Consider the following 18,640-nt stretch of genomic DNA (forward strand, 5'->3'; position numbering starts at 1 on the left):
TTGAAAAGTGTATTGGTATTCTCAGCCTCATGACATGGATTTTGAAATGAAGCAAACCCGTCTATAGAATCAGGTTTTAAAAAAAAAAAAAAAAGTTAAAAAGTTAGTTGCGAGCGTATTGTCTGGGCTTTAAATTTAACTTTGCTTTATGTCTAAACCCAGACAAGTGAAGCCTTCTAGTACGTCTTTGTTGTTTGCGACTACGTAGAGTTTAAAATATGTAGAAAAGCTCTGTGGCTCCCTCTCTTACAGTGGAACTCAGGAGTCAGTTCAGGAAGTACACAGGCCTGATAGATACAAAGGTCACCAGTTACTTTCTGTGGCAAATTAATTTTACTGAATAGACCTCATTTTTTATCCTATTTGTATCAAAAAGAACATCCAGCTTAGATTGAAATGGATCTGGGCTCACATTTATAGAGAGGTGAGAACTGCCAGACTGGACTAGACCGGTGTCAGTCCACGCAATCTAGTAATCTGCCTTTGATAATAACTAGGACCAGACACGGAAAAGGAAAAAAGCCTCTATCGAGAAGTAACCCCAGTCATTAAAGCTTTTTACCCCAATCAAAGAGAAGTTGGTGCCCAAAGCATGAGGTCTTTTCCAAACATTTGCTAATCGGGCTGGAACATTATCAATGTAAACGGCTGATTCTTTCCAGATCTCGCTAGCCTCTTAAGAGAAAGTGTGCAGAATAAAAGCACAGTTAGATGAAGGAGAAGAAAGAAATTTCCAAAATGTGAGATATAAACAAAGGAGGTTTTGGGCAGAATGAAAAATAAACAGAGAGAGTGTCTGGAGGGAAGGAGGGAATGAAAGAAAAATTCTGTCCTTTAAAAATAACACAGGCTTCCTTCATAGCTTGCAAAACAGCAAGGCTTACCTTACAGGGAATAGTTTATGACTCATACCACTGTTTTGGAAATCCAAAAGCATGCAGGGATCAGGAAGATGTCAGACTGAAATTTGGCTATCTTTGCAAACATGCTAATCAAAGCTCTGCCCAAGAGAAAGTAGCAGACACTGCGGATAACGTACTGAAGTTGTAATTGAGCACGGAGGAGCTGCAAGCTGAGATGTCCTGGCCCTAATCCTGCAGAATATAACAGTACAAGGGCTTCACACAGAAAAGAATTGGGATTTTCTCTTGTCTGTAGCTCAAGAGAGTAGACAAAAAATTTTGCTTCTCTGATAACACAAGGGCTGGAGGTTACAATTGCACTGATGAGGATAAGAGTTTGGGCTGGCAAGATTGGACCCCTAAAGATTTGGGCTTCCAAAAATATAATAAATAAAAATGTCTTGACCGCTTGCCAATGAAAACTGATAGAGCATTAGGAAAACGTTTTCTAAATATTGTACCCAAACCAGTCCAACGTGAATGTCATGTTCTGGGAGATGTGAATATCAACTACATTCTCAGGGATTCAGTACACAAGGCAAGAAGGAAAGTGACATGTAAAAATCAAAAGAGTTTGCAGAATAAGGGAAGATAGAAACTCAATTTCAAGAATTCTAATATCTAAGATTTTTCTGCAAATGTAGACTCCGTACATGATTAAGATCCCTGTTTCCAGATCTCCTGAAAAAGGGCATAGCTAACGACATTTTTAAAGAAGTTTTATGTCCTGATAGATGGTATCACTGACATTTTACACTTATTATTTCAGATTGTTTTGCACTTGTAGAAACGGTAAGTGAATGCATTTTGAAACTCTGATGGTAACTTGACATTCACAAATTTCTGATCACCTGGAAAAGCCTACTAAAATATTACAAGCAATTATTTTAATCTTGTTGAAAATTAATCATACTTTATAATATCGGTTCTGGAAATAAATTCTAAATGTTAATTCTGATGCATTACTGTTGCAAATGGATCATCATGTAGAGGAAACATTTAGTTTAATTGGAGTTGATCCTGAGCCACTCTGCATTCATTATATGCTGCAAGAAGCTGAAAGGAAGTTCTGTCTTTTTGAAGAAAGAACAAGGGGAAAAGAACTACGGTCCTATATTGGTTTTAACCTACATTGCCAAGGCAGTAAGAGAAATCAGATCACACTACATGGCTTGCTTGGATCCCATTCTTTAATCCATCAGACAACTCCAAACTTGACAGTCGGTCCACAGAGTTGAAGTTTTGGCAAAACAGGACAAAATGCAAGCTTTACTAGGGCTCTCCCACCATGAAGAGAGTCATACCATGAGTTTACACTTCATCACATACCCCATAATCGGATGGGGAGACCGAGACTCAGTGTGTGAGAGGCCAACCCTCTTTGTTCAGGGACAGAACATTTAGGAATGTCTTTACGTAGCTGCTGTCTTAAAAGAGAAGCAGATCATCCAAGGCTGCTAAAATGCACTAGTTACAATGGTATTTAAAAATCATTTTAGCCCCTCCTCCCCTTGCACTGCCTTTGTCTTGGTTCTGCCCAAAGGTACTGTAGCCACGATGGGTCAAAAAGGCTGGGATGCACTTTTTCTCCAAAAAACTCTATGGGGAAATCCTGTGCTACATTGTCAACAAAGCTGGATGTGCAATAGGCAAACCTTGTGAAGCTGATATAACTGGAACGTTCTCCCTTAGGCTAGGAAGATCTATTATTGACAGATAGCTTTTGCTGAAAATACAGTATAAAGTGAACCCAACACTCTGAAAGCCAGGCCCAAGACCTGTTTAACATTGTTTTTGGAGCCTGGTTTTGTGAGGTCTTGAGCATCCGCAGCACCTCTGTCGTTTGGGCTGGAGAGCTCCTAGAACACTTTGACAAGCCCAAAGCACTGTGCAGAGCTGGGTTTGCTCCTGTGCCCTGACCTGTGACCCATCTGTGCCCAAGCATATGCCTGAATCTCTACATTTCTGCAAGCCAGACACAGAGACATACCACAGAACTTTGCCCAGAAGGTTACACATCTCCTGCACAGTCTGCACTAGCCCTATAAGAAGACAGAGGCCTGTTCAGGTCACAACTCTAACACAGTTCATGAAAGCCAGTTTCTTTAGAGTACAGAGTACTTATGTGTGAGAATTTTTCCATTCTTGCCTACCTCTCAGCTTAAATTAACTCTGGGATCCCTTCATGCTCTTTGGGCCCAATCTTACCCTCAAGGGATTTTCAGAAGAGAAGATTTAGAGATTTTTTTACGAACTTGTTTTCTGGGGTTTTCTGAATACGTTTTACATCAATGAAGAGCAAATCCAGACCAGTTAGTACAAGACATGGGTTTTAAAGAGATCCCTTTTGCATCTTCCACATAAAAGCAGCAAGGGAGCTGGTTGTCAAATGCCAGCATCTCCCGGAGGTGCTGTTCATTTCTACAGAGCTCCTTATTCCTTCACTAACTCTGGAGAGTGCTGCAATGCTCCCATGTGTTGCGCATAGCGTAGCTCATGTGCTGGTAAACAGGTGGAACGGTCTCCTAACTCAGTCCCTGGACTCTTCAGCATTCCCTACCACCAGGAAGGCCATCATGATGGGGCAGTGCTCCTTGATCTCACTCCTTCTCTGACAGGGAAGTTCATCCACTAGAAAGTTGACTAACAGCATGGACTATTTCTACACAGACAACCACATCCCCCCAGAGAGTAAGAACTGCGTTGGATGACATTCAAGACTATGCATGGAGTCTAAGGTTTTATGTTCCATTACCTGATAAAAGGGACTAAGAACTTGAACTACTTCAGACTACCAAATAACTCTCACATATTAACAACTTGGGCTGTTACTGAGCTGGATTAGATTCAAATCCATGCATGAAGGTAAAAGGTTTTGTGTTCCATTACTGGAGCCAACATTCTGTTTTCTTACTTGGCTCCTTTCATTACTATGTTTTTCAAAGCTGTTAGAAAGCACCCATTAGCACTTCATTCTGCAGAGCTAATCTAATAAAGGGACAAGTAAAGTGGGAGGAGGGAAAAGGTGAGCAGGAATTATTATCCAAATGAGGTGTTAAGCTTTGGCTTCTGCCCCCACCTTGGGTGAGGGTTACAAGGATTAGAGAGGAGAGAGGGAAAGGAACTTCTGTTTCTAAAGCATGACTATGAAAATAGACACACTGGTAACCATGAACAAAATGGAAAAAGTAAATATAGTCCATGAAGTAACACCATCAGGAAAACAAATGTTCTCAAAGAAAAATTTCAGAAACTGCATAATTCTCTGCAGCATTAAGCACTGAGAGCCAAGGTTTGCTTTTTTGGAAAAGTTCCTTTGCATCTGGATCCTCATCAGACTTGGAAGGAGGAGAAGTCTAGCAGGGTTGTGGTTTGGAGCGCTCAGGCGCTCCCACTGCCTATTGTTCAGTTTTCTTTGTAATAATAGCGTAAGTCTCATGTCTGACATATGCCTGATAGCAAGCCTCTGCCAGTCTGTCTTACCTGAGATGTTTATCATCTAGGTCCAGACACTGAAGAAATGTAACAAAGCAAAAGCAGAAGCTGGATGTTGACCCCAAAGTGAGACTCAAATCACCTATAGCATTCAGATACTATTTTTGAGGTACCCCAAGATTTGCCAGAGCATCAGACATAGCTTGTCTGAAGCCCTGCTTTTGCACTTTGTATTGGAGAAAGAGCTCAACATAGATAGGAACAGAAACTGGAAAAAAAGGATCAGTATATATACCAGTGCAGTTCACTTCCTGATCCAACTATATTTGGTGTATTGTGATGACCTCAGTATGCTCCAAAGGCTGACACAACAGCTGCTAGTTATTTCAAACTATCGCACCATGTAGCATCTACCTGAGAATGGCAAATCCAGTGCAGTATATGTATATATATAAACCATTAGAGCATTCCTCCTTTTGCGAATCATCTTAAGTACTACCGGTGTCAGGAATGCTGCCTTGGAGCGGGGAACACCTGCAGATTTTCAGTTAAAAAGTCATTGATAAACTGCATTTATCTCACTTGACTAAAGGATTTAAGTAAGTTTCTCCTGTCTCCTTTCCCTCCTTTTCTTCTGAGGGGCTTGCATGAACAGAAGTCACAAGGCCTTTCTTGACAATGTCAGAATAATCCCTGTACATAGTGAAAGTGTATTACAAACGAGAACAAATTATTTTTCAGTTATAAATTCCTGAGAACACTACCATCCCACAGACTGCTGAACAATTTTGGGGTTTAGGGAGTGATACGTAATTTAAAAGTCATGCTCTTTGGAAATTGCAGGGGAAAAAAAATCTGCAGTTTTTTGCCTTCCAGATTCATAATTATTTCTCAGTCTGGTGGTAAAACAAATATTTTCATGCATTTGTTGATGTGCCAAGAGCATTTGGCAACGTACAAAATCCCTGCTATTTGGGTCAGTCAAGTGTCTTCAGATGTAAGGCAACCCAATAGATCCTCCAAGCTGGGCTGTGCCAGACGCTGTTTGCCCTGGTTCAGCAGAAGGGGCTGTTGGAGACAACCTCCCACAAGCGCTGCTCCCCACTGGCTCTGCTGCCTCTGTGGGGAGCAGAGGCGCCCGTGCCCAGCGACTCACCCTCCTCATCGTCTGCCCAACCACTCAAGGTCAGACCCAGGCACGCGCTCCCCTCTGCGCCAGGCGTGTGGAGAGGGAGCAATCCTCACCAGCTTCCTATTGCTATCTCTTGGCCCCAGCCCCAGAGCTAGCTGATGCTCTTTGGCAACACACTCCGAATTCATGCCTCCCTTTTAGAAGACACAGTAGGGAGACAAAGGAACAAATGGGCCATAAAAGCAAAACCTCGCTCTTCCCAAAAGGTAAGCCTGTACATAAGGAGAGCCTCTGGTGTATTTGTATAAGCTTACTGCATGAACTGATGGAATTAATAGCTCTTACTTTCTGCGCACAAGCAATGCAGCTTCTACATACATCCCCTCTCACCTTTACGTGCAGATTATCATATGCAGAAAGCAGAATTTGGATCCTTGGTCCCACTCCACCACGCCCCACCTTCCTTCCCTGCTCCAGCCACCCACCCCTCCACCCCGGGTTGTTTTGCTGTATCACTGGTAGCCAGATCATCAACTGACCTGTGAATCAGACACGGGAGGACAAGGCATATCCAATCCATACTACAGCTATACCCCACAGGGATGAAAAGAGGACTTCAAATTCCAACGTTAATCATTTGATTTTTTCCATTATTCCTACACAAATATATATGTGAAAAAATAATGACATCATGTTGTTCAAGAACCTCGTTCTGCCGAACCTGAAATTAGAAGTAAGCCATTGCCTCATTTGGCTGGCAGTCGTAGCTGGCTGGCAATCCCTTTCTTTAAAGAGGAATATAATATTACAAACGTTCAAGAACTGAAAAGATAGTTTATCCTGGTTAGTAAGTTTGTTACCTTCAACATTCTGACTCAAGCCAGTTGAAAGTGAACATGACGCATGTGTACGATAGAAACTCTCAGACTTCATATCGCAGCGAAGCTTGAAGGCTGTATTTAGAAAGCACATCCCAACTGCTTACAACACTCGCGCTCTTTAAAATATAGTGCATGGGATCCAAAGAGCAGATGCTCCTACAAACAGAAAAGATATCAACTTTTGTTAGCATCTCAAAAGTGGAGGGATAATTCCCACAAACTGTTATTTGAATCAACTGTTTTGTCTATTCAGCATAACCTGACATCACATATTCTCTTCAGTCCCATATATCAAAGCATTTCTATTGAGTGACAAACCTGAATAGCCATGAGATCCATCTTTTCCTTGCTTAAGCACACATGTAACTATACTAGTCTGCCTGGATGAGCAATTTGCCTCATTTTGGGACTGTACATCGTAAGATCCACAGCGTACTTTTGAAGCTGTACTTAGAAAAAGTAACAGCATACTAATGAGATACAAGGTGCAACGTGGGAAACAGCAGCTGTCATACATCTTATCAAAAACAAACAAGCTTAGCCCATCTCAGTGTGCTGGAGACCAAGACATACATGTTGAAATATACTCATATTTGCATCAAATATTTATCAAATACTAGAATACCTCAGTATGCAGAATACATAAACAGCACTCAGCACACACGATTTCTCTCACTGCCACTTTCCTACTGGCAGCCAGGCAAACCCAGGCATGCAAACACTGTATTTCTTTTCCTCTTCAACGCCCCACAGCTGGCACACTTATGCAATTTCCTAAAGGGTATTTCTCATCCCATGGCACGTGGCCCTGACTGCTCTCCCCAGGGGCCAGGATTAGCCGTATCACCCCCCAGAGGTGCATATGATGGAGGGAACCTGAGAAGTTTGGGAAGCAACAGGTGAGCACTGTGGAAGCCTGGGAGCTTGGAGCACCCTCCCCTGCTTTGCTCACTGCAGCACCTAGGCTAGGGCACTTTCACCAAAGCCTGGCTCAGGGCAGCCCAGCTCAGCCTGTGAAGCACAGGAAGAAATGCTGTTCTTTGCCATGGCACAAATGTGGTCAATATGTCCAAGAGGAAGCATTGTGGGGAAGGGCTGATCAGTCCTTGCTGTATTCCTGAAACGGACACTCTGAAGCTAAAAAAGCTGCGGGATGAAATCTTGACCTAATTATGCTAATGGCGGTATTGTCATTGTCTTCAGTGGAGCTAGGCTTTCTCCACAGGGAATCTGCCAGAAAATCCCAATAGCCATTTGTATTTTCCTATTTCAGGACAAAAATTAGGTACAGCCCACTGGTGTACTGCTGTCACCATGGAAACCCTGTTTGACAGAGTGTGAAAACTTTTGCAGTACTGGCTAGATTGATAGAGTGTTGAGCACCTTATTTCCCATTAAGTTTATGAAGGGTCTCATCATTCAAAAATTATACCCATGCATGTACAAATAGCTGTAAGTATACACATAGCTACTACATGTGTATGTCTTTATATTTATGTACCACAAATCCCTTACCGTATTCCTAAATTGAATTCCACTCTTCAAACATACCATGATGATATAAGAAGAATTTCTATATTTTACAAGCACATACTAATTATATTTTCCATTGCAACATCCTGTGAGTAGATACTGCCCCATTCTGCAAATGGGGAAACCAGGGCACACAGAAGTTGCAGACCTTGTCAAAACCGCACAGCCAAGCCCTGGCAGATTTTGGAACGGAATCCATGAGTCCTGACTCTTTAGTTCTCCTGCTCTGATCACCAGACAACACTCCCTTCCTCTGAAATAGGCTATTTTGATTGAAAACAGATGGTGTACATTTTTGGCACAGTGCTTTAACTATATTAAAATGCTCTGAATGAATATGTGCTTATATCATACTTATATATGAATACATGTATATGCATACATACTATATCTATGCATACAGAAATAGATATGAGTTAAGGATATATCAATTTACATATATCATATGCAAATGTAATGGATATGCTGAAAGATACTTAAGTGCAGCTGCACAGCTGACATACCTAAATATATAGGTTGTATTCTTCAGTGGTATTGAAATTACACACTATGTATTCTTCCCTCTCTCTAAGCAACAGACTTCACATTGTTGATGGAGTATATACTCTGACGTAACTCACGTTAATGTTCTTTATATTTTCACGAGAAGTTTTGGTGTAGTTTCAGTAAGAGATGAATCACATCCTTTTGCATTAGCTCCAGGACCTATCTCCATCCTAGCTTGAACAGTGCACTTAACAGACACCTTCTGCATTTGCAGCTTTTTTCTTTCTGCAACTGAATTGTTATGTCTTGAATACGACGCTTATCTTTTGAATTTGTTCTTTCTGTGATAAGATTTGTTCCTGCATTAAGACTTCTCTAAACAGTTTGTCTCCAGCTAAGGACCGGTAAACTCTGAGTTGGACTCGCTGTCTGTCAGGATTAACATCTTCCCGCACATCATACCCTGAAGGAGATGACAAGGGCCAGTTTATAACTCCATGATTCTTTGCCTGGTTGCCTGCACCGTTGAGTCAGGTAAAGATGATCCGTCATATCAGCTGACAAGCAACTCTGGAGGTCTTCCCTGTGGTTGGAAACTATCAGAACGGGCATGTATCTCCTGCTATCTCCAATGCATCCCTGGCAAAGATGGGAGGATGGGCCTTGGAAGTTACTTACGCAGGGAGAGTAGTGCACTAGCAACATAAAACCTAGTCACAACCCCTTTCCATGAAGGGGCAACACAGAGGAGCCAGAATAAACAACCATTGACTGTATTTCCATTTCTTTTATTGGTCGACTGGATTTTCCCCTTCACTTACCACAAAAGAGGTAAGGAAATAAGCCTTCAAATCCACAGTTATGCAGGGGGAGTTGAGAACAGCTCATTCCCCACGGGTGCTAATCCTTTGTCTGCACATTGGCCCCAGCTACCTCATGCCTTACATGCACATGAAGTGGGCTACAGTCAGGGATGAGATTAGAATTTGGGAATTTACTCCTCACAGAAAGGGGAGTCTGGGCAAAAACAGTTATTTCGGTTTGTGCTAATTCCTGCTGGATTGACCCATGAGTGCTCAACAGAAGAAGGAAATATTGCTGATACTCACTGCTCTTCAGGCTCTTTTGGTTCTAAATCTGCAGAATCCAGGAATCAGGAAATGCCTGCGCAAAGGTTTTGGAGAGGTCACAAAAACCAGAAGTATGCTACAGTGCTGGTTTATCTATGGATAAACAAAATATGGCCACTTATTACAAAGAAAAAAAAGGTTATTTTCTTACAAAACTGTGGCTCAAAATACACAAAAAGTAACACTTATTTTTCTAGTTTTATAAGCAGTGCTGTAATGTAATGTAACAAAAATATGAAGATCTCCACAACTGTACTAACAACATCAGCTACCAGCTGTTAATCAGGAGAGTACCTTACCTTACCTTTTATCTTGCATAGGATGAACTATCATGTTCATATTTTCCTGACTCTTTCTTAAGCTACCCAGCTAACATTCTAGCACAAGCAAAGATTTGTTATGCTAATTTCCTCTGAATAGAAAGATAAACATCTGTACTCCAGATAGCTCTTTTGCAATTTAGTACACTAAGCTATTTTGCTCTAACTTTGCAAAATATAATATAAATTTCAAAGAAGAAAAAATTGCTAAAAGAAAAGCCTGTTCTTGCAGACTCCTGTATGGAGTCCAGGCCTCTCTCACATCAATAGGAAGGTCTCCAGGGTGACACTCTTGCCCTTTCTCTAGCCACTTTCTGCCAGGTAAGAGTCAGAGAAATGTAAAAGAGACTTAAAAGCTCCATATCTGATCGGAGGAAATTTTCCCAGTGCGGGCTAGGCAGAGACTGCCAAAGGCTTTGTTCCAGTTCCCTTTTAACAAGCCATTGGAAAGGGGTCTGAGTTAATTTTTCAGACTGCTCTACAGCACAAAGACAATAGCCTGGACCAAATCTGCTGGATTCATCTCCTACAGCAGCCCGGTACTGGGAGAATGACAAGGCTGTTTGAAGGCAACACAGACTGAGCCATTATGGCCTGCTGGTTTTGTGCAGCACAGGATCTTTGACCCATTGCTTTTTGTAGAATTCAGACTACGCTCTTACCATTTGCAATGCCAGCAGACTCTACTAATAAGCTACCTGATATTTTTCCATGACTACTTAAAAGGATTCAGAGACTAAAGAAAAATCGTAAGGTGAACATAACACACAATATGTATTGAATAAAAAAGCCTGTTTTTTCTCTAGCCCTTTTCCCTTGAGTGGTGTTCTGAAGTGTTTGTTCATGTTCTCTCACTGTTTCCATATCTTTACCAGACAGCACATATATCCCATGATACACATATGGGGGAAACTGAGCCACAGAAGAACTACCTGATTAGCCTGAGACTACTTGGTGAACTGGCTGGAGATGGGAAGACTGCCCAGTTCTCTTAGTAATCTACCCTTGGCCCCAATTCAGCACAGCACTTAGGTACTTGTTTAACTTAAACAAAATACTTAGTGCTTTACTATGAATCATAGACCTTTTTTTATTATCACTTTTACTGTAGGGTAAGGGAATTAAATCTTAGGAAAGCCTCGAAGCAAACAGGCGTAGTAAATTAAACATCCTGAGGCTCTGTGTTCTGGATCTGTCAGTGTCCCTGACCAAAGAGAGGAGGAGGAGGAGGTTCAGAGACTGTGGCCCAGCTCCCTTCCTCCTCCTGCAGGAGACAGCAGTGAGATTAAGGTCTGTAGGGTTGTTGCTGTGTGGAAGTAGCCACAGGAAGAATGGCTCCTGGGTACCTCCTGCGGAAGCTATTTTCATATGCATTAGCTACTTCCCTCATTATTCAGTTGAATAAGTGAATCTCGACTTTGTTGAAAAGGCAGAGAGAGCATCTAGTAACTGCTGCTTCTGTCTTTTTTTGGAGAATGCACAACCATGACTAGGACTCTTCATTGTAAAAATACAAATCTTTTCCTTATAACATCTTCAAAAAAACTTTTTTCACTACCTGCACGAAAAGACAATCTTTGTTGCATATGAAATGAAACCCTCCTCTTCAGAGACAGCCAAGGACTCATCCATAGTGAACAATGGACTCCAGCTGGTGAACCTAGCCGGACCTTGCTTCCTCCTGATCCATCATCACACATGTCATTTGTGAAGTCTTCTGGGCAAACTGTGAAACCATGGTTGGTGTCTGTGTTTGGAGAAGAAAGATATGAGGTGTAGATATAGTGTGACTAATGTTTCTATGGCAGGTAAATATAATTACTAAGTTTTACAAGCCACCCATTTGAGGTGATGATCCACTGTATGCTTTGGCATAATGCGGGAATGTCAAGGGGAGGCAGTAACATCTCTGTGGTTAAGGCTGAATCTAGCCTCTGTTATAGCACCCTATTTCCCACTTTTCATCATAACTTCGGCTTGGAAAGCTGATTAAGTCTGAAGCTTGCCAAATGTATCTTGGTCACTTTGCAAAAACGGAAGAAAATCAGCCAAATGACTTCTGAGTTGTGGGTTATTAAAACTTACTCTGATTGGAAATACTTACTTTTAGTTTTTCTCGGTCCTTGTCTTCGTTTGGACTGGTTTCAATTAATGCAGCCCATAGTAACACTTAGTTTTGGCTTAAGAAAATGTCACTGCAGCTTAAACTTCTTCCCAGCTGAATTATTGTGACTGTGGAGAACTATTCTCTTCCTGACCCATATGTGCCCCCTTAGGAGAGGTTATTGCCCGCAGCCTGCTCTCTGATGCTTCTCGCTGCCCATCTGCAGGAGATTGTCCCTCCTTTTGATGTTTGGGAAGGACTAAGTGTGCCCTAACCTATTTCAGCCAAGGTGAACTGGTATACTTTAAACCATTACATAGTGATTCATCACTTAAACTGTTTCTTTTCAACTGAGGCAGGTAGAGAGCACTTGTGCTGGGGGATTTGCTCTCACAAGTGTAAGAGCAGTTACCTTAACCAAGGGAACAGCGCTAACAAAATGAAGCTGTGCCGCAGCTGACTCGCAGCTTCTCCCACAAATATGGTAACTTTCAGGGCATAGGCTTTTCTGTCCACACATAAGGAGCCGAGCCAGTGCTACGTTCACACTTTGGATTAAACTAGTGCAAATATTTGTCTTTCTCTACCTCAAAAATACTTTGAATCATGCTTATAGCCTTTCCATAAAATTAATTATTCTTAATTTTTGCACTGAGAGTATACGAAGAAAAATGGCTGACATTGTGCAAAGTTATAAGCCATGCTTATTCTACAGAAATCTGAGTCCAAATCTTTTCTGTTTGTTTCAGAAGAAATTATGAGTCCAGCTATGTTCTTGCTGAGATCAAGGAGGCTGTTCTGCCATTGAGCAAAGGGGGAACGTGACTGAACACTACATAATATTTTGAAATTGTCTTCTGTTGCCTATTTCTTTTCAAGATCTCCTTCTTTCTTTGGGAGGCGCCCTAAAGTTACCTGCTGAGTGGCAAGAGGTCTTTACGTATAGCAGATGCTTTTCACGAGTGTCTCAAGCTTTACAGAACACTTCATTTTTCCATTAGCTTTCACTGCAGAAAGAATAAATCCACAAAACGTATTACTGGCAAATAATAAGAGTTGGGTTTTAGTCATTGTTAGCTGCAGCACTGCCATAACCTGGTTAGAATGTGATGACTAATAGCAAATTTAATTCTTGAAGAGAGAGATGGGGTTTGCTGCCTGTGATATTTAGCAAACAAACTAAAAATGCCAATTATTGATAAACCACAGCATTTTGATTTCAATCTACAGACTTTGATAGAGGTGTCTCTTTATATTAAGAATCCTGTCACTACTTTGACTTCCGCCTGAATTGTAATTGTCATCATCGTCTACCTCTATTTTCCCAATGAAAAACATGTTTTAGAACCTTGTTGCTGTTTTGCATTTTTTAAGTTAAAAATAAATAAAATATAAAATAGAGGCACTGATATTTCCAATATATCAATGTTCTTTGAAATGAAATTCAATTTAACCAAAATACTACTTTAAAACAAGAAAAAAAAAAACCTGAATTACTCAGGATTACAATCTAAAAACTCCAAAACCTTGGGGAAATTAAGATCTGTATGTGATCTCCAGCACTCACTTTTATAATGAGCTGAGAACTCTGAGCCCTTCTGTGCTGCAAGGCTAATCCAGCTCAACCCATCCTGGGCTGACAATCCCAATTATGCTTCTTGCTGGACTTGTTTTCATCTAAGTGCAGAATTTTCTACTGTTTACAAATTAGGTTTTTTCACCTCTCCCTCTTCACAAGCTTCCCTCCCACTCTCTCGCCAAATTCCCTGCTCTTGGCTTCCCCTTTCTAAATCACTCTTCCTTCCCATCTCCAAATTAATCATCACCCTCTCTCTCTCTCTCCTCTGTATTCCATTTTCCCTTATTTCATCCTGTTTCCTTCTGTCTTAAAGATCTCTTAGTCACAGGTTTCCTCATTCCTTGTCTCTTTCATCATTGTTACTTACACGACAGCAGTAGCTAGTTGCATTTTTTAAATCAATCACCTTCACAGTTAGATCTTCATTGCATTCATCTCTAAGTATGCCTAGTTTTCTTCTAAATCTGTAGCATCGTGTGTACACCAAAAGCTTCAGAGAAACAGGTATTAAAAGCCTTGGTTGTGATTAGTAGCAACTATCAAACATTGCAAAGAAAGTATGTTTACAAGCAGCTCTCATGTAGAGTTACTGTAACTGTAAGCTGAGCAACACTAGTTTTGCACAGGCACCAGCCTGTGCAATGTAAATGTGTAATGCAAATTTATCCACTTTTCTTTTGAATTAATGGATTTTCTTGCAGTGTCTTGTAGTTGCAGTGGCAGAAATTTGCATCCATCCAGTTTCACATATAAATACATGGTCTTCCTGAGAACTCTTCAGCCTGAAAAGCCACTTGACCTGAGGAAGAGTTCTACCTCATTAAATAGCCTCATTTAAGAGTCTGAAGTATCTTGAAGAGTTCAACTTTCTGAGGTGGCACAACAGATTCAGAAGTTGGTGGAAGAAAACTTATGCACAGACAGAGGAATTTGCAGGAGAGAACAGGACAAAAGGCTTGAAAAGCTACCAAGCCTGAAGACTACAAAAACAAGAGAGAAAAGAACATTCTTAGATTTGTTACTCAAGAAAGGAGAGTAAGAACAACCTCACACTGCTACACAGATGCTAATTAAGCTTCACAGCATCACTACGAGGTTTGTCAGACTCAGTCCCACTTTTACACGAAAAACATACAGTGAGAGATGAAACAGCATTGTCAGAGTGCAAGCAGAAACCCACTTGGAGTCCAGCATGAGACATAATTTTGGTCAGTTTATAGTTTGCATCTTAAAAACACCATTCAAAACAACAGCAATTTCAAGCAGTTACAAATGAAATCACTTCCTCTCATCTTCCATAATTACAGAGGCTATTTTGTTCATATTTGGAACACAGCACCCGTGGACACTTCAATAGGTCCAAAAGCACTTCATGTCTTCACAGAAAATAGTATCCTGCTGGTGGTCATGCTGGTGGTTTCATTCTTTTAAATGAGGACTAAAAGCAGAGGAGCGAGGCTGATATAAAACTAGCAAAGTGAGATCAGTATGATGCAATTAGTCTCTGAGGTAAAATTAGTCAGTTCAGCTATTCACAGAAAATCGTTAAGATTATAAATAAGACTCCAAAAGGCAATAAAAGAAGCCCGAAGGAAGGGAAAGATAATTCTGTATTTACAATTTTCACATACAGATACACATTTATGATCATTATTTTTGGATTACGGAAAAGAAGTATTAATTTTGCCAACTATTGTTTAGCTCTTGTACTTTGACTTGACTGTAGACATCATAGCAGAAATAGGTCTTGGGAAGGAATTTAGAGAGGAAAAGAATAATGGAATTACAGGTCTTTTAAAAACATTAAGGCATGTTACTGAATGCATTATTACAGGTCCTGAGCCTAATTCAGTTCTGTGATAGACGCATTAGTTTCAGTGAAGAAAACTCCTTGTCCACTGGGATTGAGTTTCCCCCATTTATAAGATTTATATTAAAACTACAATACTACAGATAGTGGAACAGGTATTACTCACTTTACACGTGCAAGTCTTCAATGTACCCCTAGTCTGCAGCCAACGTGCATTATGTAGTTACCTGTAATCTTTTGCAACCTAAGTTATTATTACAGTTAGAAGACCTACCTTTTGAAATGACACCATCCTAATTTGTGTGCCGGTACTGTTTTTTTCATAGAGTACAGCTCAGATTTTCCTCTGGAGACGAACTGCTGTTTCAGTACAAACAAAGTGTGTCTACAAAGTCAAGTTTTGGAGAACACAAAACACTGGATGCAAAATTTAGCCAACATATAAAGGCCCCTTTTGTGTCATTCTCCCTTACCATATAGCAGACCTACCAGTTACAAGCATTTATTTGTCTGCAGAGGGAGTGTATGGGACCCCTCTTGACTTTAGAATGGGTTTGCAGGCCAAAAGCAGATATCTGCAGTATTTTCCCCTAAAGCAGCATATTTCATGTCCCTGGTTAGAAAAGGCAGTTTATTCTATCATGCTAACCTTAGGAATTGCAACAATCAAAATACATGTTGTTAATACAAAATATATTGTTTCAACCTTATCCTCCTCATACACCACTATTCCCTTTGTTGCTATCCTTTCTTAATTCATTGTAAGATGTACATTCCTTATCATCTTTAGTTATTTTTAGGTACCATAAACATGTGCAAAGCTAAGTAATAAAAAGTAAATATTATCGTAATATTAGTAAAATAGGAATGGAGTAAAATAAACACATGATAATTATTAAAGATACTGCAATACGTTAGCACTACTCGCATGATGTGTATTTTGAGGACCCTGTACTTTTCAGTGACAGAACATACAAGACATAAAGAATTTATGCTAAGTTCTTTTGTTGATTTTTCTAAATATTGATTGAAGTTTTTCTTGCATTCTTTCTTGTAAATCAGAGATAAAACAATTTTCTGTCCCACGGGGGTATTGTGAGAATAAATCATCTAGTACATAGATAATTTTCGGCAAATACAAAGGTGCTAGTCATTGTTTTAATTACCTATGCTCCTCACGGCTCTCGTGACAGAATTGGTCAGTAGAGCCCAATGGGCGAATCATGGAATTGTTGCGGAAAGCAGCCTATATGTTTTCGGACAAAGTACAGGCTATCAAATGAGTAGCGAACTAGTTATTGCTGGCATTTTGTGTCCAACTGAGGCTAAAAGAGAATGGTTTTAATATAAACGTATCCTGTGCCTCTTTAGTCTCACTTGAGCTGAAAGTATTTTGAAAAGAACTGACTTGTTGTGCTTCTTTCAAGGGGTCTTGACAGAAACAAGGGTTAGGCTTTAAGACTAGAAATACAGGAAAACTAAGTGCCTTTTCTAGGTATCCTTATGAGGCAATGCTTCCATGTTTGCAAACATTTGGACTGTGATTAAAACCTGGAAAGACTTTATTATTGGCTGAGGAAAACGTAGTAACATAAGTAAATAAGTGAAATACCCACACCCATCATATCTCTGGCAGTAGTTCTCCAGTTCACTTCCCTACCAGCTGGTGCCAAAGTCCAAAAGGCTAACATGTCCTTAACTCTTTGTCTTCTCCCTTTTCCGTCTACTATGCTACTAATGCTTAATGTACGTTCAGGATGAACTTGGCTGACGTGTTTCCAGCCTCTATGGGATGTGGATTTCGCTCTCGTCCTCCTACCCCAGCAGTAGCAATTTATTTTTATTGTTGGCGTCTGCCTTCCCCCACCCACAGCTTCAATACCGATTTCCACAAGTTCAGCGAAAAGGCACCAGAAAATATTTCACTCTCATTGTACAACTGCCTGACTGCCACAGCTTCAGGGTGGGCCCACACCATGGAGGCGCTGTGGTGCCTCGTTTAATGACGATTACAGTTGACAAGGATCAGTAGCACACAAGATCCTTGCAGCAGGCTCCTGTCATATCAGGGGGGCACAAGAAGGGAACCCTTTGCGTGTCCCGGTCTTCTCAGTTTTACCCTAATACTTCTACCAATCTCAAGTTTACTTACATTTTTAGTTGTTTTTAAGGATGTTTCTTGGAGAGCTTCTGAGTAAAAAGCATCCAGAAGGAAATTCTCTGCACGTTTCTCCATTCACCAAAAGCTGGCAAGAAAAAGTTTCTTCCTTTCAAAGACCTTTGTCCAAGCTCTTGGATCCCCTTCCCGTGCTCACCAAGAGCAAGTAGACCGCTCTCCCCTGCAGAGTCCCTCTGTCCTTCCTTTTCGATCGCGTAAGGTGGAAGGGGAGCCACTGTCCTCTGTAGCTCCAGGCCACTGAGTTTACACGTAGCTGAGTGATTCTGAGCAATACATATTTTTCTATAAATCTAAGCCAAATGCATGGGATTCTCCTTTTTTTAATCTTGCCGCTGTATTTCATCTTTATCTGCATGGGTGTACAAAATTGTTAATGTTTTACAAAACCTGGCAAAAAGGCCAGCCAAAAAAACTTATTATATAGATGTTATGGCAAGAACCAGCGGAGGGTCTTTTGCTGATTATCAAAACGAGGGCCTACGTGCCTGAATTATTTCCTTCCGGTGAGCTCCAACAGACACTGGATTTAGTTGGCTTTCAGGGAACGCTGAACTTCACTGATTTCCACCGACCCTCGGTCAAATGGCTCAGAACCGGGCTATCTTTCTCCCAGTTCATCCGACTTCTGATGAAGGACAAGTTAACCTAAATTATGAGCTGACTTGAAGATGGTATTGCTTCAAGCCCCACCGGTACCGCATCCGTTACATATTTTGAGGTGAAAAATGCTGCCACACGCTACTAAATGGCTGCCGTTTTCCATGCCAGAGATGGCCTGGTTTCAGCAGCGAGCCAACTCTGTATTTGCTTGCGTTGCACCGTAGATTCCTACGGCACAAAAGGCATTTCAGAGGGGAAGATATTACCATGATGAACCAGTGTTATTTCTAATCATCTAAATCTGAAGCGAATGGGGCCCGTACCATCACCGGGAGCTTTTCTAAAAAGCTCGGCACGGATGCCGTTAAAGGGGGGGGGGGGAACCCAGCACAAACGGAGCATTCCTCCCCGCGCCCTTCGGCGTTTAACAGGGCAGTAGTGTGGCGGGTTTTTTTTTCTTTTTTCTCTTTTTTTAGCTGCAAGGTGCGATTACCGCAGACACGACGCGCTGCCCCGCGCAGCCGCCAACGGCTGAGGGGAACCGGCCGG

General features: G+C 41.1%; 1 long non-coding RNA gene across 4 annotated transcripts in view; it reads right to left on the reverse strand.

The window, feature by feature from the left end:
• LOC104151418 (uncharacterized) overlaps window positions 1–18,459 on the reverse strand; it is a 34,148-nt gene extending 15,689 nt beyond the window's left edge. The window contains exons 1-5 of one of the 4 annotated variants that reach the window (XR_011140486.1): window positions 17,465–18,459; window positions 12,839–15,672; window positions 11,378–11,566; window positions 9,479–9,592; window positions 6,330–6,506 (exon numbers count right to left, since the gene is read on the reverse strand). This is a non-coding gene — a long non-coding RNA (uncharacterized lncRNA). Of the gene's footprint in view, window positions 1–6,329; window positions 6,507–9,478; window positions 9,593–11,377; window positions 11,567–12,838 lie in introns of all 4 variants that reach the window. The other 3 variants (XR_011140485.1, XR_011140484.1, XR_695778.2) reach the window with 3 other exon arrangements.
• Window positions 18,460–18,640: the final 181 nt, after the last annotated feature.

This window comes from Struthio camelus, chromosome 3 (assembly GCF_040807025.1).
Source record: "Struthio camelus isolate bStrCam1 chromosome 3, bStrCam1.hap1, whole genome shotgun sequence".
Lineage (NCBI taxonomy): Eukaryota > Metazoa > Chordata > Aves > Struthioniformes > Struthionidae > Struthio > Struthio camelus.